The sequence below is a fragment of the Lissotriton helveticus genome, chromosome 6 (assembly GCF_964261635.1).
Source record: "Lissotriton helveticus chromosome 6, aLisHel1.1, whole genome shotgun sequence".
In the NCBI taxonomy this organism is placed as follows: domain Eukaryota; kingdom Metazoa; phylum Chordata; class Amphibia; order Caudata; family Salamandridae; genus Lissotriton; species Lissotriton helveticus.
Window position 1 is genome coordinate 802,275,603 of NC_136067.1, and position 25,567 is coordinate 802,301,169.

General features: G+C 39.7%; 1 protein-coding gene across 1 annotated transcript in view; it reads right to left on the bottom strand.

Moving 5' to 3' along the window:
- Positions 1-25,567, bottom strand: part of GRIK2 (glutamate ionotropic receptor kainate type subunit 2) — a 1,557,632-nt gene that overhangs the window by 539,749 nt on the left and 992,316 nt on the right. The window lies entirely within an intron of this gene.

Below are 25,567 nucleotides of genomic sequence, written 5' to 3' on the forward strand. Positions count from 1 at the left end.
CACTCCTCTCCAGCTGCCAGAGGCTTAACCAGTGTGTCATAGGGCCCAGTGCAAACACCTAAATGAGCCCTTCAGGCTACTAGGCCTCAGTGACCATGGTTTCTCGGTACAATATGACCTCACCTCTCTTCACACTGCTCTTCTGGTGTTTCTACACTACTATCCCATTATATGCAGTCTACTTTTTCTCCCTCTTTACACTGCTGTGGCTTATCTCCATTTAGACGGGTGCTTTGGTGTGTACAGTCTGCCCCTTACCACCGTTCTGCTCCTGCCCTGGTGTGCAGTTTGCCATCCGATGAATTCAAGTGGGCACGATACGAGATGCGACGTAACACATTGAGCTACTGACTTTGGAACTGGGGAACCAGGTTCAAGTTCCAGTGTTGGTTCAATATCCTGTGATTTTAGGCAAATAACGTAACCTTCCTGTGCCTCGAAAAAAACATGAATCTGACATTGTGTACCACTAATCTGGTGCTAACATGACACTCTATGATCCCCTTGGGCCAGGTTTTCGCAATATGAAAACTGCAAAACAAAGCAGGGTATAATGACAGATGGGTACCCTGGGACATGTCCGAGTGCCCAGACTTCCAACAACAAGGAGCTCTCTCCTACAATCCAGGCTTCTAGAACCCAACACTAGCCCAACCACCCAGACATCATCCAAGCATTGAGACTGTTTCCTAGCTATTAGGTACAATTTTGCTGCTAAGTAATCATAGTAACTGAACATGTCCTACCACCCAAGAAGGCACTCTTGGCATCTGTTCTCCTTTTCTTCTTGAAGGTCTGATACACAAGGGCCTAAGCTCCTAATGCTTTGTCTTTGGGCCTTCTATAGCATCAACTGGCCATTTTTTGCCTTTCCATGTCGGAGCCTCATTAATTTCAGCATAGCCTTGTACTTGTCACTGTGTGTGCCTCACAATGCCTTGTAGCAGTTTGCATCTATTGCCTCCCCTGCATTATGGGCACCTCTTTCTATTCCTTTACTCTGTGCCTCAAGTCCAAATGCCTTTCTTGTTTTAAGGAATGCAGTAAATACTACATTTCACATCTTATGTTCTCAGAACACCATACATCTGAGTCCACAAATAAGCATTACATCAGCAGTGTTTTCATGCATTAACTCAATGTAAAAAAAAAAAAAAAAAAAGGTTGTTGGGGCTGCCAACAAAGATTGTCGCCCTAGGTACCATCAAATCTAAAGCCAGCCCTGGGCAAGGTGGCTCTGCATATCATAGTAAATCTCACTTAAGGTTTATAGGTCTGCCCATGCGTCACCTTGCGTGAAACAAAGGAAACGCACCCCCATCTGCCCTTAAATGTGTGTGCAACTTAACAGCTTCCCATGATGCACTTTGCCTTCCGCCTGTTCTATGGCAGTCACGCGGCATCCATTCTGACCAGAGTGTGGGCTTTACTGTGGATTTAAATTAGTAAGCAGAGCACTGTTTACACATTCAGTGCAACGCTGAGAAAGAAACAGCCTGTCACCTCACAGTAATACTCCAGAGATACTCCTATTTGCACCTAATCCTATTTAATAATATTCACATTTTCTAACGCGCTGAATAAATAAGTGCCGTTTTTTGTGAGAATCAGCTTTTTATCCACATGATGTTCTGTTTTGTAGAAAGCTGTTAATTAACAGCTCTATTATTTTACAATAAATGCAGGGTGCTGAGAGGCCGTCGGAATACTAATAAGACATATTCACGGGTATGCCTCTCCGTGCTAAATGTCTGTTAGGAAAAACAACGAGGCTTAATAGGTTCAGTCAACATGCCTACGCATCGGTATTCATATACCATTCTATAACAATTAAACTCCTCCACAGGATCTGACTGGGCGGACGACATTTGTTTGTCAGACATACCCGCAGACAAGTATTCAGCAGCACTGGGCTAGGAAGCATTCACTTGAGCTATGCTACATGCCTATGTAGATCATTGCTTCTCTGTAGGGGTAAGGTAGTCATAGTAATGTAAGCGCTCTGTGGGGGTAACCTTTAGTCGTATTTTTGAAGCCACTTTGCGTGCTTTTGAGTGGCTCAAGAAATTTTGAGTAACGCAAAGCCGCACAAATCGCTGCGTTGTGTTACTATGGCCTCGGTAGGCGTGCCATGGGTGATGCATGGTTGTTCCCACACAACTTTCATGGTTATGGACCCATTCCCAGATTTACAAGACCTTGTATGCCTGGGAATGTGCCAAAAAGATACGCTTACCCAGGGGAGGCGTAACAAGGAGAAATATGTTTATTGCGCCTCGTTTTTTTGTCTCACACCTAGAAAGAGGGAAAAGCTTTTAAAATTGTTTTTGTGCAGCAAGGTGCACCTTCTTGCACATAAGCAATTCTGCCTACAATACAGGGACCCTTGCACCCTGAATTGGTGCTAGGCTGCCAATACAAGGGGCATAATAATGACAGTCACCTCCCCCAGCAACTTCTTTTCAGAACTAAGGCTTATAAAAAAATCGACTACATATATTTTATGACTACCATTAATTATCACCTGGCGCTAATTGGAACAAACATTATCTGAAAGTTTTTAATATCATGTTTGCCTTAACATGTCATTAAGCTGAACGCCCCCATCATCCGCCATTTCAAACATAGAAATAATGGTCTTGAGTTTATGCTGAACACAAAGACTTCCTTCATCAGCCAATATTCAGCCTCTGCCGCTCCAGCTTTCTCGTGATTGCCAGTACAGTAGTTTTCACACCCCCTAACCTTTTCAGATTCCGCCTGACATACTGGTATAGATAAACTATCTCTTGACCCACGTGGGAGGGTCTACAGAAATATTGTAATAATCAGAATCAGTTTCCTCCTTCAGGATTTATGTGATTCATATAGTGAACACAAGGGAAACAATGTCCCTATATTCCAACCCTGCACCATTTTGATTAAAGGAAGATCAAGCATGAAACCAGATACAATAAATGTCTACATGTGCAGATCAATGGCAGGCAAATTCCCTGTCTTTTCTAAAAGGTCACATCTGGATCACTCAGTGCTAGCAGGTTACCAAGTTTACATAATAAGATAGAACATAACCAGCAAGGTGTTCATGATTTTTATGAAATGCTGTTGGTCGGCAATGACACATGGTCAAATTATTTCAGAGGAAAAATGATAGAAACTGAGGAGGCATAACTTTCCAGAACTGGAAGGATCAATGAGTTGGAGGGAAAGAATGGCCTATTAAAAAATGGGACATTTGTTTTTAATGTCCAGTGAGATTCCTCTCAAAGCACCCTGGACTCCACCTCAGGATACCTATGAGCTGGGCAGACTGGGGAACCAAAAGCCACCCTGCCAAACATGCTCAAAGCAGCCCTGCTCTCTTTGACCCATCCATCCATTCATTCTCTCTCCCTCCTTATCTCTCGATTTTCTATCTCTCTGATCCCTTTCCTTCCACCTTCCCCATCATTCCCTCTCTTTCTCTCTCTCCTATGCTGGCTGCAAATAACCTCTGGGAGCTGGGGAAAGTGACAGAGGCACCAGGAGTGGCCCTGGGCTCTCAACACTTGCCTCTGAGGGCTCCAGCTCACCAGGGAAATACCCAGTGGAATAAAAGGCCTGTCCAGCCCGGACTATGAGCCTACCCACTGTAACAATATGATTAAAAGGTACAAAACACTGCTCTTCACTGTATGTGTTCTATTTATTTGTGTATCTAAATATCAATGTATCTTTCCAGAAACATGTATATATATTTTGACATGAGCTATAGAGCTACATATATACATATTATGTAGGCACGGTGACATATCCAAATTTCAAGAGCACTTACACCCAAATATACACCCAAATATATCCACATATATAAACAATCACTCACTCGCTCATTCATGGATATACAGAGAGGAAGGCTTAGCCACACCCACAAATATACCACTGGATAGGTACACATTGATTGACATTCTTGGATGAGTCTTTACGCGACACAACAACAAACCCTTTACTCAATGCACTTATACATCCCTCTGAAAAGTATTTATTCCTCTAATTCCCCTACAAACACACTCAGACTCAAAACAATTCACACTACACACTGAAAGTAGTTATCAGACACACACTGATTGAGGTATTTAGGAGTAGCTTGCGGTATTGTCTGCTTGTTCTGCAAAGATCTTAAGCATATCTGGGAATGTATTTGGTTCTGCCTTCCTGTACTTCTGACTACACAGGGACATCTAGTGATGACCTGTATGTAGTGCTATACAAGTGAGCTGATCGTTTTGAGGTAATAAGAACCTTAGCTAATCTGAACTTGTGAATATAGGAACATAAAGACACACAATCACAGAGACATCATTTGGCATATTTTATTTTCTACTTACATAAAAACAAACTTATCATACTCATCACTCACACAGATCATACAGTCATATTCACACAGAGACACACAATGCTTACTTGGACAATACAGGCAGTGAATGAGAAAGATTATAAAAAATGTGCACAATTGTGCTGGGATTTTAATAAGCACCCCACTACTTATGTGTACTCTGTGTTTTGCCCAATTTCTTTTTGCAGCTGTCACAGTTGGAGTGGTTTCACTGAAACAGTGAGGTGTCTTGTTAAAGTAGGTAGCTGTACTTTGTAATATATTTGCGGAAGTGCAGAGAGTAATATTTTAATTATTACCATTGTTGAGAGTGGGGAAGGGGCAGGGACACATGAGAAGCGAACCCTCAAATGGGTCATGTCATGATACCACTCTCCTCCCCCTAACTATAGTGATAGATGCATGGTAACCAATACAGACCTGTATATTCGTTCTATGTTATGCGTGTTTTTCATGTGTAGTGTTCATAACAAAATTAATGTATTAAGACCTAAGATTCAAGGGGTTATGCATTGAAATAAACAACACACTGAATGTGGCTGATTTTTGACAGAGTTTTTTTCCTCTGTAAAGAAGTCGTAGCTTGTATTTCTTAACACAGTGAAACGTGTTTTGTGATGCCAATTATGCTGTACTATGGTCATAATCTGAAAGTGGGTCTTTGCACTTTAGAAACAAATCTGCCAATGAGCATTCATTCATACATATGCAGTAAATAACATTATCTATATATCTATCTAGCTATCTATCTATCTTTGCATGTCTTTCTACTTATACACTCTGCATTGAAGATACATTTTTTGATCGACTTATAACCTTTGATCTCATGGACGAAGTTACACCAATCTGAACAAATGATTAGATAAGGTCATGGCATGCCTATTTTTATGTGGATCCCTTCAGGGGGAAAAAAGTTAAGGGAGCTGGTGAAAAAAAAAGAGTTTAACTATTTTAGCGGTTATAAAGATTGTTTGCCCTTGCCTTCAGCCCAAACCACTGAGCAATTACATTGACAAGGAAGGACAACCTTATTCAGAAAGCATGCTCTTGTTGATTTGGTGTAAATCTGTTCCATAGTCCTTGAGACTGAAATTCATTGGTTGACAGATGTCATTTTGTTGACAGATGTCATTTTGTTTTCAAAATTGGCATAGTTTAAAAAAATGTATGAGTTTCAGAGGATTTATGAAATTTGGAACTTGAGAGTTTCATAACATTTGTGATTGTCATTATTATTATTTTTTAAGAGAAATAGGTCATCAGGAAAGTAAATAGGTGCAGGGCCTGGTAGGAAGCACTGAATGTTGGCCTTTGGTCTAGCTACAACCCAGGCCTTGCATCCAAACCCTGGAATGATTTAGTGGTTGGGCACAGACCCTGGCAGCAGGCTAGGCAATGCATTCACCGGTATCTGTACACAGCCAAGGGGCATCTGCGTCATGGGCAGGATGCATAGGTGATAGCCCCTCCACAAACTGTTCCTTTAGTAAAAAAGTACAAACATGCACTGAAAAACATAGTTACAAAAATGTATGGTTCAGAAAGTTTAAACATTAAAACAATCACATGGAAAAAAGCTAAGAAATGTCACAGCCTACTTGAAATTATAGTTCAGCATCAGAATCAAAAAATCTAAAACTCTTCAGTTTTGGAGATTAACAAAAACCATAACTCAAACCCCACCATGAAACACGTGACCTCAGATGGCATTCTAAAGGACTCTGATGACATCCCAGGTGGCATTGCAGATAACCCCATTATTGACATTACCAATTACATCACTAAGGATATAGTGTAATTCCTTTGTTAGGATACGTGTTTATACTTAATGATGCTGTGTTGTGTTGTTAGGTTCAGCTCTTTGGTATAAATTTAGTGAACTACAGTTAAAGTGAAATAATGACCACATAGAAAAAATATTTACCTTCTAGAACAGCCATGCAGATAATAACTCACACAACTGATGCATCAATCATGACCTCACCCTGATTGTGACAGATGCTAGGAAATGTCGTAAATAATCTTAGAGATGATGTTGCTTATCACATTACCATTAACGGTATGAAAGAGATGACTATGAATGTTGCATTATTTATTGGTTTGAATTTGCTTCACTTTAATTATCTTGTGCTGCTTATTATTATTATTATAACTTATTATTTTGTGTTGCTACTTTATTAGTATAAATATTGTGAGGTCATAAGCATTGCATTTAGTGAGTGAGTTATGCTTTGTATGGCTTGTGCAAGGCCAGATCCTGCAGCCAACCCTCTGAAGGTGACAAACTGCTGATGTGCATGGCCTTTGGCCCCCGCTTGGTGGTGCGAGCAGCTAAAAATAGTTGGATGAAGTATATCTTCACAAAACCCACAAATTAGGATTAATAATAACTCCTTAAGTTTAAAAAGCCTCTACAAATGTACTTAAAAAACGAGAGTTAAAGTGAACGTATGATTAAATAACAAAACCTAAAACTAAAGATATCCGGAACTTATGAATAACGTCCACCACATTCACACAAGGCTTCAAAGTTAATGAACTCCAATTCAGGGTCCGAGAACCAAGTGGAAATGGTTCAAGGACACTGTCAGTTTCAGAGTTCCAACCAAGAGCCCGGATACTGGAAGAGTTTACAAAGACTTTCAAATTTAAAAGTAACAAAAAAGGGGAAAAAAGGACAGCCCAAACTCGCCTGTGTTGAGTTTGCATGTGTGCATGCATGTGTGTGTTTGTGAGTGTGTCATTGTGTCCAGGAAAACCTTCTCATTACTTCAATTACAGTTTTTGCACTGAATTTCATTTATACTTTTGAAGTTCACTGCAACATCACAGAGACCCCACTGACTTCGAGGTTGCACTTACCTACACTCAGTAGCGGTTGGTGGTGGGAGTAGCTGCTGAGCGGTGACGTGGGGAAGGGGAGGGGCAGGGTGGGGGTAGTAATCTATGGATTACGGAGGATTACATTTAAGTAACCATATAAATAAATACAACGAATTTCGTTTTTAGCTATTGCCTGCTACATCCTCAGGCAAGCCCTCATACAAAGATTTGCATGTGACAGCAATGCATGTACACAAATCATTGTGCACACTCACATGCAAATCACTTTTGTTAATGTCCCCACATAATAATTGCAATTGTTTTCCAAACTGTGAATGTGCATTTTAAAAAAAAATGTTCATGACTCAAGCTCAAAGTGTCATTGTTTTCAACTTCACAACGTTAATAAAAATGCAATTGCATATGTTGACTTTAATCTGCTTGCTAAAGTGTCTACACTTCTATAACAGTTTATTTGAATAAATTGGACACCGTCTTTTATGTAGTGTTGGTTCAAAAACAATCTGGTGTTCACAAGAGTTCGGTTGCGGAGGATCGCTATCATAAATTCTCTATGCTCCCACCCTGCACAACGTTCATTGTCCAGCCAAATTTATAGGAGAGGAACTGACGGGTTTCTGACAGTAGAGCTTCAGATGGCACCACTGGCTGAAATCCTCGAGCTAACAATTTATCTACCACTGGACCCAGTGGCGGCTGACATATGGCGTGCTGTGGGGCGGGATGGTGCGGGGCGGGGAGGGGCAGGTTGGGAGTGTGGTAAACTTGGACATACAACGGAATGGATTAAAGTAACTATTACGTTCCTCCGTTCCATCGTATGTCTGAGTTTACTACTCTCACCCTGCCCCTCCCCCGCCCCGCAGCACGCCCTATGCAAGCCGTCTCTGACTGGGCCACCACTTCACAGTGGCAGTTACTATGCTCTTTTATGGCAGGGCGAACATCAGTTTATCTCTCATGGGACCACTATAGTGGCGCTGCAGTCATGGAGAGGGAAATGTTCAAAAGGCCCTGATGCACAAGGAGTTATACTCATCAAATTTAACTTCAGTGACAATTTTATTTTTCTCTGCAGCATCAAACTCAATCTTTGGTGGTTAGTTGCTGCAAAGACAAAAAGAATGCAGAATGAATGAATACCACTTCAACATGGTGGCCAACTAAGTGCATCCACCACATATTCAACTCAGCATTCATTACAGAGATCCCTGCAGGACAGGTGGGGATTTCTAAATATGGTGGAGTCTTTTGCTGGGGGGGTGGGAAAGGCCAGAGCCTCGTCCTATATAGAGGGCTGGCTGCTAGGGTCAATTTGACATGTATGTTCTTAAAAACCTCAGCTAATTTTTGAATAACTAATCTGCTACCGAAGAAGGCATGCACAGCAATCCTAGACTGATGTATATGTATGCCTTAATATAAACAACAACAACCTCTAGATTCCATGACTAGGTAGAGGATGCATATACATTGATGTAAGTATTATCCTTTATATTTTTCCCAACTATTAAAAAAAGGAATATCCTTTAATACTGATTGGCAGTGGTGTTGCCGTGTATTATTTAATTTACTTAGTTTCTTTTCAAAGAAACAATGACATTAGGACATGGTTCCCACTATAGAGTATTTGAAGCAAGGCGAAAATTCCTCTTAAGAACAGCAAAGGAAGGGTGCCCTGATCACAAATTGTACACAATTCGCTGTCACCTCTTCACAACTATTATCCATATCTAAGGAGGAGGGGAAATCTTCAGAGCAAAGTGCGGTTTACTTTGACGGCAAAAAAAATAATATCAAAAAGCAAGAGAGAAAGAAAGAGAGAAAAAATGCTAAAAACATGAACTAATAAAAAAGGAGCTTGCAAGTCCCTTTTTGGCCTATTTTCTGCGTCTTGGCATTATGTTTTCCGTGCTGCACTCTGGCACTGAAACATCGCCATGGATCATATTCAGCTAACTGCCTTCATGAGTCTTGTGGACAGGACTCATCGCTACATTGCAGCATCACACACATCAACAGAGTTCAAATATCTTTTGTTAAAAGGCTCTCAGCAATAGCTTCTGAATCCAGGTCATTCATATATAGTTCTAGCATAAAGCAGCATCCTTTTAAATGTGGCTCTCACCGAAGCAATTGCTGCCATCTTTGTTTGCTAGAAAATGCCTTGCAGGTTGCTGATGATGTCACGATGCTAGGAGCACTGTATAACATTTGTGCGCCGCTATATCACCTACTTCTTAAACATTGTCATAGGGAATGGTCATAATCCATCCATCTATTCATTCATTCACCCACCCATCCATCCGTCCACCCATCCATCCATCCGTCCATCTGCTCATCTATCCACTCACCTGCCTAACTTTTTTATGGCTATCAGTGTATCAATGTACAGCTATATCTATGTATAATTTTAGGCCTTATTTGGCAGCCACATGTTTATAAAGCATTTCTTGTCATTTGTAACTTATACCAGAATCTATATCTTGAAATGTTTGGCGTTTATAGCATTCACTATTTCTTTTTGTGCCGCACAGCCCGAGTACGAGAGGCAAAATGTTGTAACCCACACTGTTACTATAGTCCAAACGTACAGTGGAACTGTTTACTGACTGGAGCAGCCACAAAGCAACTTGTCGGCTATGAATTAAAGCAATGAATTCACGAAAAAGAGGTCACCTGAGGAGGATGAAAGAGAAAGACAAAACGGAAACAGGCATGCAGAAGACCACAAATGACTAGACAAGTAGCAGCACATAAGAATGCCAAAGTGAAATGAAATGAAATACCAGCAATTGTAAAGGACACAGCTACCTCCGGAAAGGTGTCCCGGTGCTGGGGGCCACCAGGAAGATTAAGCAAGCTATTTCCCAGAGTCACATGGTGCTGGGCTAACCTGCCGCCAGTGATCGAACTGCAAACCTCATGGTACGGAGTCAGGCACGCTGGCCGCTGCACCACACCTCTTCCACAAGTGAATGTGAGACCAGCAATGAGTAACATTATAGGTATAGATAAACACTGAGGGACAGGCTTATCATAGTGTTTCATCGCCCTTGCACTGTGCAAGAGGGCGCAAGGGTGACACAACACTAAAGTCAGATTTTTCAAGCCACGCAAGGCCAAGTTGTGTGGCCCTGCATGGCTTGCTAAATCTGGAGTAACGCAAGGCAGCTCAAATCTCCATTAGTGGTAGACCTGGGAATTAGACAAAATGCAACGAGGAGAAATATCTTTATTTCTCCTCGTTTTTGCCTCTTTATATGTGTGCTGCACACGTAGAAAGAGAAAAATTACTCTGATGCAATGCAGGCTCCCCTGCACCATGGCGCAAGGGTGCCTGCAATGGCGATAGGCAACCAAAAGTGCTCCAGTGCAAGGAAAGGGCAGGAGTGCACCGTATAATGTTAAATATGGCACATTCCTGCCATTTTCCTTTTAAGTAGCACATCAAGGTGGCTTGCTGCGCTGCGTGAAAGTACGAATAATTTTGGCCCAAATCTGTAAGCTAGACTGGCTTTTATTGCTTTATAACATTTATATATTTGTTCATTTATCTGTTTGTTTGTTTGTTTGTTTATTTAAATTAGTAGGTATTTGCCAAGGTATATGTCCATGTTTTATGGTTTTGTTCAAAATTGCGGTTCTTTTATCTGTGTCACGGGATCTAACTGTATTCAAAATACAGCACAACTCATATCCCATGAGGAACTTGGGTACATAAATATCAAACTCACATGATTATTCCCAAAGAAAATCCTTTTAATATAACTAAAACGATATCAGGACTCTGGTATACAATGAGAAAACATAAAAACAACAGGTAGTGAGAAAGCATTCAATTGTCTGACCCCAATTTTGCTATTACTTATTGAATAATATATTTAAGAAGTGATTTAGAAAGTACAGCCAGAGCCTCCTCCATATATACCTTCTAAACATTTATGAAAGAACACATGTACTGCAAAAAAGAAATACATTGAAATGCCTTCACCTGGTCAGAGTCCTGAAATCAATGGGGCTGATTCACAAAAGTATTTATAAGTATGGAAATTAGTACTACTTAGTAACTCTTTTACATACTGGCACATGCATTTGTGAATCATCCTTGAAACATCTAACTCCCTATTCATAAAGATGCAAAAAGGGCAGAGTCCTTTCTATTTATACTACTTGTATATGAATTTTTGCTGAATATTCAAATTGTATTCCCATTTAAGATGTTTGGGGCAATTCACAAAGGCATTTAAAAGTATGTAAAAAGGTTCTACAGGAGTACTAATTTACATACTCCAGAATGCTATGTGAATCTACCCAAATTAATTTATTTTACAATTGATTACCTTTTATAATCACCTTGTGTGTAATTTAGTATGTACTTAATCCATATTGATTGTACTACTGAATAGCAACACCAGCAATATTGTGGTACAAGGAATATCGAGGACAGACCATCGAGGGGCAAAATATCAAAAGGTAAGTGCATATAGTGAAGTATAGGTTTACTATTCCTAACTCCACATCGAAATACATTGCAAATGCGATGCAGTGCGCGCAACGAAATTCGTTTAATTTATTTATATGTTTACTTACCTGTTAAACTCCGTAATCCATACATTACTACATCCCACCCTGCCCCTCCCACTCCCCACGTCACCGCCCAGCTGGTACTCCCACTACCGGCCGCGGCTGGCCCTTTGCAACATTATTGCTCTTTGGCTTACTCAAATGAAGTCTCCAGTAAGCAAAATAACCACAATGATATATTTTCTAAAGAATTATTATGGCTAGTGAAAATAGGTAAATATCACTAATTTATATGTGAGCGATCAATAAACAACAGCCTCGAATCTTTCAACATGCATCATTCATGCCCGTAATTTAAAATCAACCTGCTGTCTAATCTATGAAATATTGTTAAATTGTGGAATTGGTGTTTTATTTATAAATGCAGTAAAAGTGTCAGTTGTAATTTACTTACTCCTAGCATATTCCCTTGTTATTTTTTAACACATTGTGGTTAAATAAATATTTGTGTTGTGGCACCATCCTAACACATGTAGACAAGCATGTCTGTAGATCTGTAGGCAAATGCACTAGAATTAGCCGGCATTTGTGGCATTCCCCAAATCAAAGATGCTTTAAACAATGGGGACATGCAGGCTGACTGCTATTTGTATCCAAGACATCAAAGAAGCTTTAAAGAACAGGGGCATGTAGGGTGATCACAAGTTGCCATATGCTATGCAATGTATGTACATTGCTAATATTCAGTAGCGTAACTAAAGATGCTTGATTGGTAAGGTTAAATTACATAAATACTTCTAAAAACAAAGGACTATGCATGGAGTCATTTTAATATATTTGTTGTGTGAGGGAGATATAATATTTTTCTTCATTCCCTAAAAGGCAAAATTAGGAATATTGCCGAGCAAAGAAACATTAATTTCCTTAAAAGGAAATTGTGCCCTCGGAAGAAGTAACTATTTAATTGCTAAAGTTTGTTCCAAATTAGAAAAGAGGAAGAACAGGAAATATGTTAAACCTCTTTTGTTTAAAAGATGTAGGGTCTATTATTGATACTGCCTAATCACTTCTAGCAGTGCATTCATGCTGTACGGAATGGAAAGCTGTGAGGGAGTAGAAAGCTTTTCAGCAACTCAAACCCCACTATGACCTCTCCTGGTTCTTCATCCTAGTTGAATGGAAGTGCACTGTTGCAATGGTGTAATACACTATCAGGCTATAGCCAATTAAGGCTATAGCATCTCTGACCCAATTAGTGGTACACCGGAGGATTGTGCGTATTTGGGATCCAGCAAATGCAACTTTAAAATTATGGAGTGAAACATCTAATAAAAATTTTGTAAGATGGCACAGGCCCTGATTGTGATGAGACCACCAACTCACTCTCTGATACATACTCCTGTTAGCATCCACAATAGGAATACAAGTCCAGCCCCAGTTGGTATTATAAGCTATATAAAGTACAAGTTAATATAATGATTTGTTATTATTATTAATTAGCATTATAAATGCAGACCTTCATTTTTACAAATTTGCTTGGCGGCAATTAGTAATAATTTATTTTCCTAAGGTGCTCATGAAAGATTTGAGGGACACATTAATTCATCTAAATGTATATTTCCATGTTATCTATTATTTCTGTACGTTTTCACATGTAGTATTTGAATTTTTGTAAACCACAGATATGCATATATTAACATAAACATTCTTTTATGTTTAAGCAAGTGATCCTAATTCTTTGTGAGCTGGGCTCATAATGTATAAAGCTTAGAGAAGAATGGCCATATCTTCTTCATCACGTGCATCTATGGAGGTCCAAAGAAAAAGGATCAGACAGGTAAAATAAGATTGATTAACAAAATGTATCTGCCCAAAATCAGCAAATTAGTCATTGCCCTGAAATTGTTGAACCATTGAAAGGTTAATCCATATCAGAGATGATGCTTTTAGAGACTTATGTCAAATTTTGCAAGCAACACACCTGACTATTGTGTGACAAAAGAAGTACTTTTGAAACCCCATGTTAGAAATGCATTCCTATAGAATACTACCCAGGCCATCTAAAGTGGTTAACACATGTGTGCAACTATAATAATGGAATCTCCTGGTCCCTACATGGAGCACCATGGGTCACTCACACCCTAATCCTAAAATGCATACCGGACACAGAAGTTCCTATTTAAACTCTACCATTCCCCATGAACAATATTGATCCCAACCACCATAGATGTTGTAGGCACCTGCAATGACCATTTATATTTGGACTGAAAAGTGAAGAAGTTATAGTTTTGGTTTTCTCTATTGTCATTTGTCTTTCAGAAGCAGTACATAACCAGGCCAGATGTTTTCAATAATTAAGTGCCCATGCCGACCTTTTGAGTACATGGATGAACACAGTGTGACCTGCAATGACTTGAGCTAGGGTTGGGGCAATCCCTTTTAGATGATTATTTTTGTTTTTGCATGAACAATACGTCCAGCATAAAATGGACATGTCTAGTAAAATCAGGCCAAATATGGCCGTGGGTTGTACATGGATGTACCTTTCAAGTTACACGTTGGACGAGGTGATCTTCCAAAGTGAATACTTTGGCCTTCATATCATCTGCAATATTCAGTGTGGATCTAGAAAACGGAATGCCAAACCATGATCATCATTGTTGAATGTTATTACATTGAAACCTATATGGTCCAGGTAGGAAGGCATGATTGGAACAATACAAGTTTCTCTATCTCAGTTTCTCAATACTTTCATATACATATTGAAAATTGTGTGAATGGATTGTTTCATTTCATGATGATGCACTGATCCGCATGTTAATGGTGACAATCTTTTGCTGTCAGTTGTGACCTTGCGACTATGGAAGATACATTTAATTACCTTGGCCCTCATAAGGCTCCAAGCATCCTTGTGGAATTGCTTCGAAAGCCAAAGGGAGTTAAGAAACACACACAATTTGCATTGCCTTTTACCTATCATTCCAGGGGATTATCATTATTGACAAATGTAAATGACTAGCCCAACCTTACATTTTTCATTCACATTTTCTATGAAAGGTGCCCTGCTTCTGCAAATGATTCGATTAAAAACAGGGTCTAACTATAGGCAAGGCTATGTGGGAGGAAAGTGACACTATTACCATTGTGTCTATCAAATGGCTTAAACAATCAATTGCTAGGTTTCTCATAAAGGTTTCTGTTAAAATTCGAGTTTGCTGACAAAAAATAATATTTTCAGGTATGTAAATAGCTGTAGAGTCTCAAAGAAGCCAGTTTTCCGTTCTAATATGGTTTGAGCATCAGCATTTAAGCTGTGTCAATTAAAAATAGGCAACAAGGAAGGACAAAATAAGAACACTGTATTCTTTCACAAAAGAGGGCAGAATTATACAGCATTTGCCTGTACATAGACCGTTCAATAACTGTAATTTACAAATAGGCAGACACTGATGTCCACATTTACATTTACTCTTAAGGCAATATACAGAATGAGAGATATGTAATTTTCTAAACAAGAAAAAGTCCAGTAATAACAACCACCTTTCAATGTGTTGTTTTGAAGAAAATACTAAAAACTTTTAAACAAAAGTCTGCAGTTCTAATTCTAAATATCAAAAACACAGAGGTGGAAGTTAATGCTAGGCATTCCTTTAGTTGTTCAAATTACAATACACTTAGGTGTCCGGAATAATATTGGGTTATGTGAAGTTACAAAATTGTTTTCCTTTAAACTTTGATGGAAAATTTTACAAATTTCTTGAAGCTGCTATACTTGTACCTTGTTAACCTCTTTACTGAGAAATCAGATTACTACATTTCTTTTTAATTATTAATTGCATCACTTCAAAATTGTACTTTGTTCCACTAAAATGAATGAATTATGGGTGGTGTTACTGTGAATCTCAATACTTCATTTGTATTTTATTTTTAAGAGATTGACTAATGATAAATGTAGCATTCACTAACACAACGTAAATTAAATACATTATGAATTGTGGCAATATACTAATGGTATTATGGGGGCTAATCTTTTATCCCAAACCTTTAACCTAATACCTAAACTCTTACCCCATAACACTGTATATTTAACCACTTACCTTTATAACTTAATAACTATACCTTACCCATATATCTATAACCCTAAAGCCTTAACCTCTATACCACATACCCTATTCTCAAAGCCCTTAACTCTTAACCCAACACCCTTGATTCTATACCCAATCCTGTTAACCTTTACTTTTAACCCATACCCTTAACCCATCAGCACTTGTCAATAACCCCTTGTCAACAATACCTGTATCTTACACTCCAAATCCCGAACCTGAATATCTAGGTTCATACCCTTAGCCTCTTTACCATATATCTTTAACTCCTTGTGGTACACCCCTTACCTCTTTACCCTAACGCAAAACCATAATGTTTCGGCCCGTATCCTAAACGTTAACAAGGTAGCAAAAGCCCTTATCTGCCACACCTACACCATAGTGCCTTAACCTTTAACCCTATACTCTGATGTCATCACCTTACATCCCAATACTTAACTCTTATTTCTATACCCATAACCTTAACTGTTAATTCAGATCCCTACATCTTTTATCTTAAACACTAAATCCCATACCCTCAGCCCTTAACCTCATATCTTGAAACTCTGTAGCCTTAACCCCCTAAAACCTATACATAATACACTTTGTCCTTACCTCATTCCCTCCTTTCACACTGTCCTCATATCATTATCATTTGGAAACAAACACTTTGGGAAGTGTTAATTTTTAAAAGCAGTTATTTTTCAAACGAATAATTGGGAAGTGTGATTGTTATAAGTGTTATTTTTGACGTTAGGAGGAAACATCACTAAGTTTTATGCAATTATAATTTCACCTGAATATTGTGACTTTTCCAAGATTTATATCACAAAAGGTAAATATTGTCAGAAACATTCTGTAGATAGGCGCAGTTGTGAAACGAACAGCACTGCGAAATGTAAACTTGCAGACTTGCAGATAAATGTTCTGCTTTTGTTTTCCATCTTAACTGGGTTTGATTAGAATGAAAATGATCTCAAATGGCAGTAAAATGTAGGTTGCAATGCACAGAAAAATGCTTTGCTTGGACAAAGACAACCTTACACTGGAAATTGTTCTAAAATTTGTAGGGAAAAATTAAGAATTTTGCGAAGTTTTGATGGTGTAAAATACTTTACACGCCCATAAATTATTTCTGTTCAGAGATAAACCTGTAACTAGTACAAATTATGTGTACAACTATACCATAAATTCAAACAGGCTTACAAGCGAGACACCTGACTCTGAGATGTTGGAAAATGTGTGAAAAATGTAACTCTCAGAGTCTTTATTCAAGTGTGTTACAGACAGACGTACCAGAAAAGCCACAGTGAACCCTAATATTTGACAGAAAAGCATGTGTCTTATTAATCATAAGAAGAGTATTTAGCAACCCAAAGCAATTTTTCAATTCAGCATTTACTTGATGTGAGTAATTCTACATATGTGTTTTTATTGTTCTTGAAATCAACAAGCGACAGTGGGCAGCAACAGTAATAACCACTGCTCAATTTAAAAATAAAGCAAACATTTAGGACTAGGATTACAGGCTATATAACGTCATTATCACATGTAAATTCTATGCTAATCTTTTTTAATATTACCCCGATGTCAAATCACTAATGAAATAACCCAGGAAACTCTTTTAACCAGGTATTCATTCTCTTTTAACTCCTTTTCTAGCTCACTTGCCTTTTTTACTATGAGTGTCTTCTGAGGAAATGCAGAGCAGCCTCATGTCAGGGTTGTTTAGTTTTGTTCGTGCCTTGCCATGTAACCTTCTATTATATTGTTTTCTTTGACCTTCTATACCAATGTTGTACCTAATCTGGAATCACTGCTGGCAGTGCTTAATGTGTTGAAAAATAAGTGCCAGGGCTCTCGTCAGGCGACCACTGCAGTTTGCACTGCCCACTGCCCCTGCCAGCGCTGACAATGTCAGTACCAACATAACTCCTAACTATCACACTGAGACCACTGCAGGCCCCCAAAGCTATAAGGATGGCTCGGGTGGCGGGTATTAGTTAATTTCAATGTATATTGAATCAATAAACAATTATGATTGTGCTCATCCCTGTATTAGACAAACAGTGCCACCATGTGACAGACAGTCATACGTGCTAGTGTTGACAATTAAACGCAGCTGTGGAGCACCAGATACCCCCAGCTCAAATTAAGCACTGACTGCTGGTGTCTAATGGAGATCCTGGAAGGGCAGACTGTGCCAGAATATCAGGCTATTAACTTAAAGTAAATACACAGTCAATGAACCCACACGGATCCATTTACATAGTTAGTTGTTATCCCTAAAATATGACATGGATGGAGCAACACCCCCACCCCCTAATTTTCAGTGTTGTCTTTTGGAGTCTCTTCTAGTTGAATCATGTCTTATGTTTGGCTTGATTTCATTTTTTTTAAATTAAATTATTTTGTGTGATAATGACATAATGATGTTGGATTATAGGTTCTTTGATTGTACTCCTAGTCTGAATTTTTGAGCTAACAGGAACCACTGAGAGACCCATTTACCTTAGTTTTATTGAAAAGCCTTTTAACATAAACCGCTTGATGAGAAATTAACATTTTCAATTTCCTCTGTTCAAATAAGAGAACATACAAAAATGAATAATTTAAGCTGGTTACTGAGACTAATAAGGTACCATAAATTATAATCATTTGAAACAGTGACTGAAAAATGTAATATCTTGCCCATGTATCAATCAGTATGATGTGTCAACTGTAAATAGGGTTTATTGTGTTTTATTCCTATGATTCGCAGTTCAGAAAATTAATTTCCCATGCAGTGGGAAATCTACAGAAGCTATATATTAACATTACCCTCACTTTATCTCTCAGTCCTTGAAATATGCCATTTTAGTGCTTTTCAAGCCAAGCTTTTATTACGATATATCTATGCAAAACTCAATTTCCATCTGTGAATTTCTCATGTTTGATCTTGTTCATTTTACCATGAGTTACTTAAAAGATGCAGAAAACAGATCTAAAACTGTGCACTAATAATAATCATTGTAATAGCAGAGCAGAAGTGTCTTGGAGATAAATTACACCATTATTGAATTTTGAGACATGGGTGATGTTGTCTCTTGTTAGAATTCATCTGTAAAATGTAATGCAGTATACCTAGCATTATTAACAGTAAGTTATTACTATTTACACAATCTACAGGAGGTGAAATTAATTGTGTGTGCTTGTACATGTATAATCAGGTACAGTAATCATCAAAAAATGTCTAAACGCATGTCAGGTGTCTTAAGATTTCATTTTTGTCACATATGGAAAGAATATGCCATGTTAAAATGACAAAAAGTGGACACTTTTGTATGTACATCATAGGTTGTGTATCTGTACCATAAAAGGTTTTCCTTATTTACTCTATTGTAAGTAATGGATAGTGACGCTACATCTGTAAGAAATTGACATTGCAACTATCTCTCAGCACAATCTGTGTCCAGCTGAGGGTTTTCCTCTTATATCCAAGCTTAGATATAACTGTGAGGCTAACCACTCCTATACTCTACTTTTAAAACACCATTGTTATTCCTCCACTAGTGTACAGCATATTGCCAATTAACCCCCATAGCTAGCTTAACTTTTCTACTATCACCAAACCTCAATTTGGAAATTGATGCTTCATATTTCTTTCTACATTTTCACTATTACATTATATTTAAGTAATCATTTTTCTCATGTGATCTTTTTACTTCCTTCTGAAGAGAGGCTTTGGGATTCTTGCCCCATCTGAAATTCTTTTATGGTAATCTTCAAACATCCAGCGGTCCATGTATGCACGATCTTCACTCTCTCTCTTTCTCCCTACTCAGAGGACACGTGTCTCTCCCTTCTTGCAAAATAATGTTTTTACCTTTCGTATTGCCTGAATTGTTGTGGAGCATGTTTCACAAATATTGACCAAAAAATTGAGATGACACTGAAATGTTTGTGGAGTGTGCAGAGTGGAGACCTTCCTATGTAAAATGTTGCTTCTCTGCCTCTTGTTGTAACATTAAAGGTACAGAAGTAGTGATTCTTTATGAAGAATAGTATTGTCAAGTGAAAAGTATAGCTGCTCGCAGTTGATGTCCATCCTCAGGAGGGATGGAGGAAGCTCTGGCAACATATTTATTTTTTCAAAGGCTCAACTATTAACCTATTATTTAGAATTGTAATTTCCTCTAAGGCTTGATAAGGCTGAATATCCTGGATTTTACCTGGATCTCTTAAATAGATCAAGGTTTATAATCAAGGACCTTTGTACCTGTGGTTTAATTGTTAATCAACCTTGTGTTCATTAAAAAATGTTCCCTTGCATAATGCTAAGTATTGTAGCATCGTTTAATGTTCCTGTCCGTAATGCTCATAATAACATGAGGACCTAGCAGAAATGGTTAAATTCTTCACAGTGGATCATGCCACTAGCATCATTAAATGTTGTGTTACTTGCTTCTGGAGCACCCTACATGCAGATGCTTGATCCACTTGAGAGACCCCCTAGGACTTGGAAACAGTAATGAAGCGAAGTGTTTGGCATGCCTTCGACACAGTTTGAACTTCTGTGTGCTATAGCACATGCATAATGCACACGAATAAGCTGTTGCATGTTTCAATACATTTTTCAATGTTAGTAGAAAACAGCATGCTGCTAAGCGGTCAGCACGAATCTGGATACACTCAAAAACACCGAAAAATATTCAAATCTTGATTCACAGATTACATTCTACCATTATTCATTTTTAAATCTGTCCATTAAGACACCCTATTACCCCTCCTTATTATCATCAACACAACCCTCAGTGAAAAACACCTTCCCAGACCCTCTCAATACCAAACAAATTCTTCTCCTCCTGAAAATCCCTACCCTCAGCCCAGATGACCTAGCCAACTACCTCCCCGTCGTCCCCGACCTTTCATCTGTAAAATCAATCAGAAAGCATTTTTCCTTCAATTACAAGATCAAATCAGCATGAATAATTTCCTAAAGGACTGCAAATCTGGCTTCAGACCATACTGCAGCACAGTTTCAGATAGTTGACTATGCTCTCCTAATTCTGACATGAGTAGCCGCTGCCTCTAGAGTCTAAGTGCACTCTGTGTAACTCAATTCTGTTTGTCATAATTTTCAGCTGCTACATGGAACACCTATTTTCAGAATGTAGCATCAAGATCCATCAGCAGATTATTTACACTCATATCAGAAATGTACTCTGACATCCATCAACTCAATACCTGCCTCTGTATCAATCAGAACTCGATGTTTGTTGTCTAAAAAAACCTCTATTCTGCCCAAAATAGAATTCCTCCTGTTCATCAAGAGTAAAAAACAATCACAAATTCAAGACTGCCTATCGAAATTAATTTGAACAACTCCACCTGCCAGCTACAACTGAATGCAAAACACTTAGGGGCAGATTTATGTTAACTGGCGCATCCCCAGGGATGCGCCAGTTAATGTGCGCCACAGTGCGCCACAGCTCCGCCACCCATGGTGCGCCGCATTTACAATGCGGCGCACCATGGGGCAAAAACGGCACAGATGCGTGACGCATCTGTGCCGTAAAGGCGGCGCATTGCTGGAGTTGCGTCGCAAGCGCGACGCAGCTCCAGCAAGGCTCGGGGGTGCCCTATCTGACCAATGCTGCATCAAGACCTACGCCTGCTTCAAGCAGGCGCAGGCTTTTGACGCAGCATTGGCCTGAAAGTGACTGAGTGAAATCTTATAGATTTCACTCAGCCACTTTTGCGAGGCGCACCTGCCCTGGAACGCCCACCCTGCGCCGGAACGCCCACAAGCGGCGCAGGGCTTTACAACGTGACGCATCTGCCTAGATGCGTCACGTTGTAAATCGTTCGTAGGGATGCGCCACGTTTACGCCGCCTTGCGTGACACAACAGCGGCGTAAACGTGGCGCAAGGGCCTCATAAATCTGCCCCTTAGTTTTATACATAACTCCAACCTCTACTTTAAAGAACACAATGCTAAGAAAACAAAGGCGGTATGGTACTAACCCTCTATTCTGAAGAAGGTGAATCCCTCCCTTTGGAAATCCTCTTAAGAGCAAAAATCCAAAACGTAGTTCTCTCACATCTAGATGGAGGTAATACCCTGCTTTGTTGTCTTCCTGACACCACACTAGCGCTTCTGAAGGGCTGAAAGGCATCCCACATGCAGCACAACATCTCATCAAAGGCCTAAAGAAGTTTGAGCACATCATTTCAACCTTGATTGAACCTCACTTGTTCGTCCTCCAAGATAAACTACACCATATACATGGCAACCAAACCTAACTGGCTGCCATACATGGCAGAGAATGTACTACCACAATTGGATAGTGCCACACCAGAAGTCAGGACATCACCACGCCGTAAAACAAAACACTACAAAAAAGAGAAAACCAGAAGAAAAGCCTTCGCCTTCATTAACCATCCTTATTTGCATTTCAGGTGAATTTCCTCTTATCACCGAATCCTACTGGAGTTGCCTTTGTCTAACTATCAATTCATGCATGAAATGCGCAGATAGTAAAATGTTGCATAGTTTCATTGCACCTACAATCACCCAATAAAGCCAGAATGACTTCAGGCTCCATGTTTATCACGCATGCGCGCGTCCGTAGACATACATACGTGTGCTCGGAATTAAAGAGAGGTAGCTGCATAGAGCCCCCCCCCCCCCCCCCCCCCACGCCCCCCCACGCCCCCCCCCCCCGAACTTACCGACAAAGGTTTTAGTGCATTTTAAGTGACTTATAATTATCCTGCTACTCGTGAATTAGAACACAACTGAGAGGGAGTGGATGACAAAATCTTTTCCTGGTGGTTTCACGTCGAGCTTTAGAATGACAGAAAGCGGCGCGCGGTACTGTACTGGCTTCCGAGTGAGACCTTTGTGGCAGCAAACCAGGAAATAATGATTTATTGCAGAGTTGCATGCTCTTAAGTTCTAAGCGCCCACAGCAGGCGCTGACGTTCTGAGGTGAGGCGCAAGGCCACGTTCCTGCAAATGCACAGACGGCTCCAATTACTACCAGACGGAAGTTGGAGAAACACATTGCAATGTTTGTGAAGAGAAGGGGCAGGCGCCTGGCTGCACCTTCTCGTTGAACCGAGCGAGCCCTGTCCACGACAAGCAGTGTGAGGTGACGAAAGAGATGATGCACAGTGAAAAGGTGAGAGGGAGAAGAAAGGCGCCACAGACACGTTCAACAAATTGCTTTGTGAGTGCGGAATTACAACATGTCACATGTCGACCCCACTATGAAGTTCGCTTTTAAACGAATTCAGCTGTAGACAATGCAGGGGTTTAAATGGCAAATATGTTTTTGTCATAGTTCCCCCTAGTCCCTATTTGCTGCATGCTTCTTTTCTGAAAGGAATTTATAATTTGTCAACCTGTCACTCTATATTGCGACGTCCAAATACATCCTCTCCACTTCCTGTCTTTTATGAAGTAAGACAGAATATGTGACTGTACACTATTTCCCCACTAGCTGATAAAATATGTATGTGCGTTACACTCTGTATCACTCTCTATAAACGCGCACACACTGTGTTCTCCACAGCACAATTTCTCTCTTCATTTTCCTCATTCTATACCATCCTTCTGTCCCTAACTTTACCTAATTTTTATTTCTGCCTTCATTCTCTTCCTCGTTACTATTCCCCTCCGTCTTTGTTTCTCTTCTCTCTTTCTCCCTCTCTCTCTTTTTGTCCCACTCCATTGTGCTTCCCTCTTACCCTCATCCTCGTTCTTCTTCACTTTCGCTCTCTCACTGCTGCACTCCCATTACCCCGCCCTCTTTTTTTACCCTTATTCTTCTTTCACAACCCTTTGTCATCTCCTTTTCCTCTCACTCAACATGTCAACACCTAATTCACACGTATTTACTTATGTCTCTTTTACATTATCTTGTGCTTTTATTTGCATTTTTAACTTTTGTGGAATGGCAGAAAAGATAAAACCTCGCCTCTAATCTCACGAGTCTCATTTTTTTAAGCTATGAAAGTATGCGCCACACTATATTTCATACTAGTCTCTTGTACAGTATGTCAACCTGTCTGTTTCAGTTACAATTTGCTACATAAAATGGAAAACACAGCTCCTTGATGGTGATCTGTTAACCGGAAAGTCAGACACTGGGTTATAAAATGAGTTATTTTACTGCAGAGATTCTGTTTTCTTTCCCCCATACATATTTCACCAAGTTTTGCCTTTCAAAACCTACGGGGCAAAATAAAAATCTAGGCTGTGCGATAATTCTGCACACTTGTAATAATACTAGAATAACAGTGTTTATGCCCAACCCCGAAATTACAGAAAACGTTTTTAATGAGACAGACTACTTCATCATTTACAGCATCTTATGTGCTATAATTTGCTGCCCAAGAGCAGTTTGTAATGGAGAAAGGCCCAAGTGTGGAGCCATGACCAAGGGCCTCAGATCAACACAACTTGGGGTAGGTCGAATCCCAAATTGTGACATGCACAGTAATGTGGGATGTTGTTATTTAATGAGTACTGCTTCAAGGACAGAGTCATCATTTCATAACAGGAATGGAGAGGACTCATTATATCCCATGTCAGATGTGAGTAGCTCATCCAGTCCCGCTTTTTAGGTTTCTACTGCACAGCGCTTGCGCTGTGCTTGTGACATCTTATTGTACTTAATGTAGATCTTAACAGGGCCTTACATCCCGCCCTCACTTTTCATTGGTTGGTGTACTTGACACTCACTTTTCCTCTGTTTCTATTGGCTCTAGCATACTATTTCAAGTTGTTCCTCTGTGTTTTTCTCTTATTAGCTTCCCATGGCCCAAGTACTGTTTTCGTCCGCGTTGTGGGACTTTTTTTTAAGCTTTTGGCTGCACAGTGTTTAATTTTTTGAGGCTCATCCCAATTTCAAGTGAACCAGCACGTTTGTTTTTTCAGTTCGCCTCTTCGCTTGAGGAAAGGCATTGAGTGACTGTGGGCATTTTTACCAGGTAAGCTTTGTTTCACTTCCCTTTGTTGTTGCTCACAAGGCTTGAAACGCATCGTTCTCCAGTCCTCGCTTCATCACTGAACCCCGCCATAGGTTTTGCATGCGGCAGTGTTGCCAGAGAGACATGGCTTGAGGAACGGAATTTAGTGACTAGGCGTTTTTACCAGGTAAGCGTTGTTTCACTTTCTTATCTTGCTCAATACCATCTGACTGCCTTATCCCATGCAGTCTTCCTCTCAGAGCATCGTAACCGCATCACAATGCATCACAACACGCAGGCATTTGCAAGAATGTATATTTCATTGATTATTTCTCATTTTTACATTGCTTCAACAACTCAACTATTGTGGCGTCTGTGTTGATCTTCACTTCAATGATGACGGGGCGGACACTTACCCACACGTATTCCAGCGGGGATAGTCACCAGCGGCACTTAGTCTGCACTTAGGTTAGTCGTGGCTTACCATGGTGTCCAAGAGTGTTCTAGGCCTAATTGTAATGGTGGCTCAGTGGCATAATGTGGCTCTGGCATAATCATAGTCATTCTTGGCATTGTTTAGGCATTATTTACCTAATCCTGGAATGCTTGCGGCTATCCTTGGGATGCTGAGAGTGTTCTAGGCCTAATTGTAATCCTTACTGGCATAAACTGTGCACTTTTGTCATAACAATAGCCATGCACACCATTGTATTTTGCATTCATGGCCTTAAGAGATTCATCCCTGGCATAGTAATGTAAATATGCAACATACTGTGGACATCCT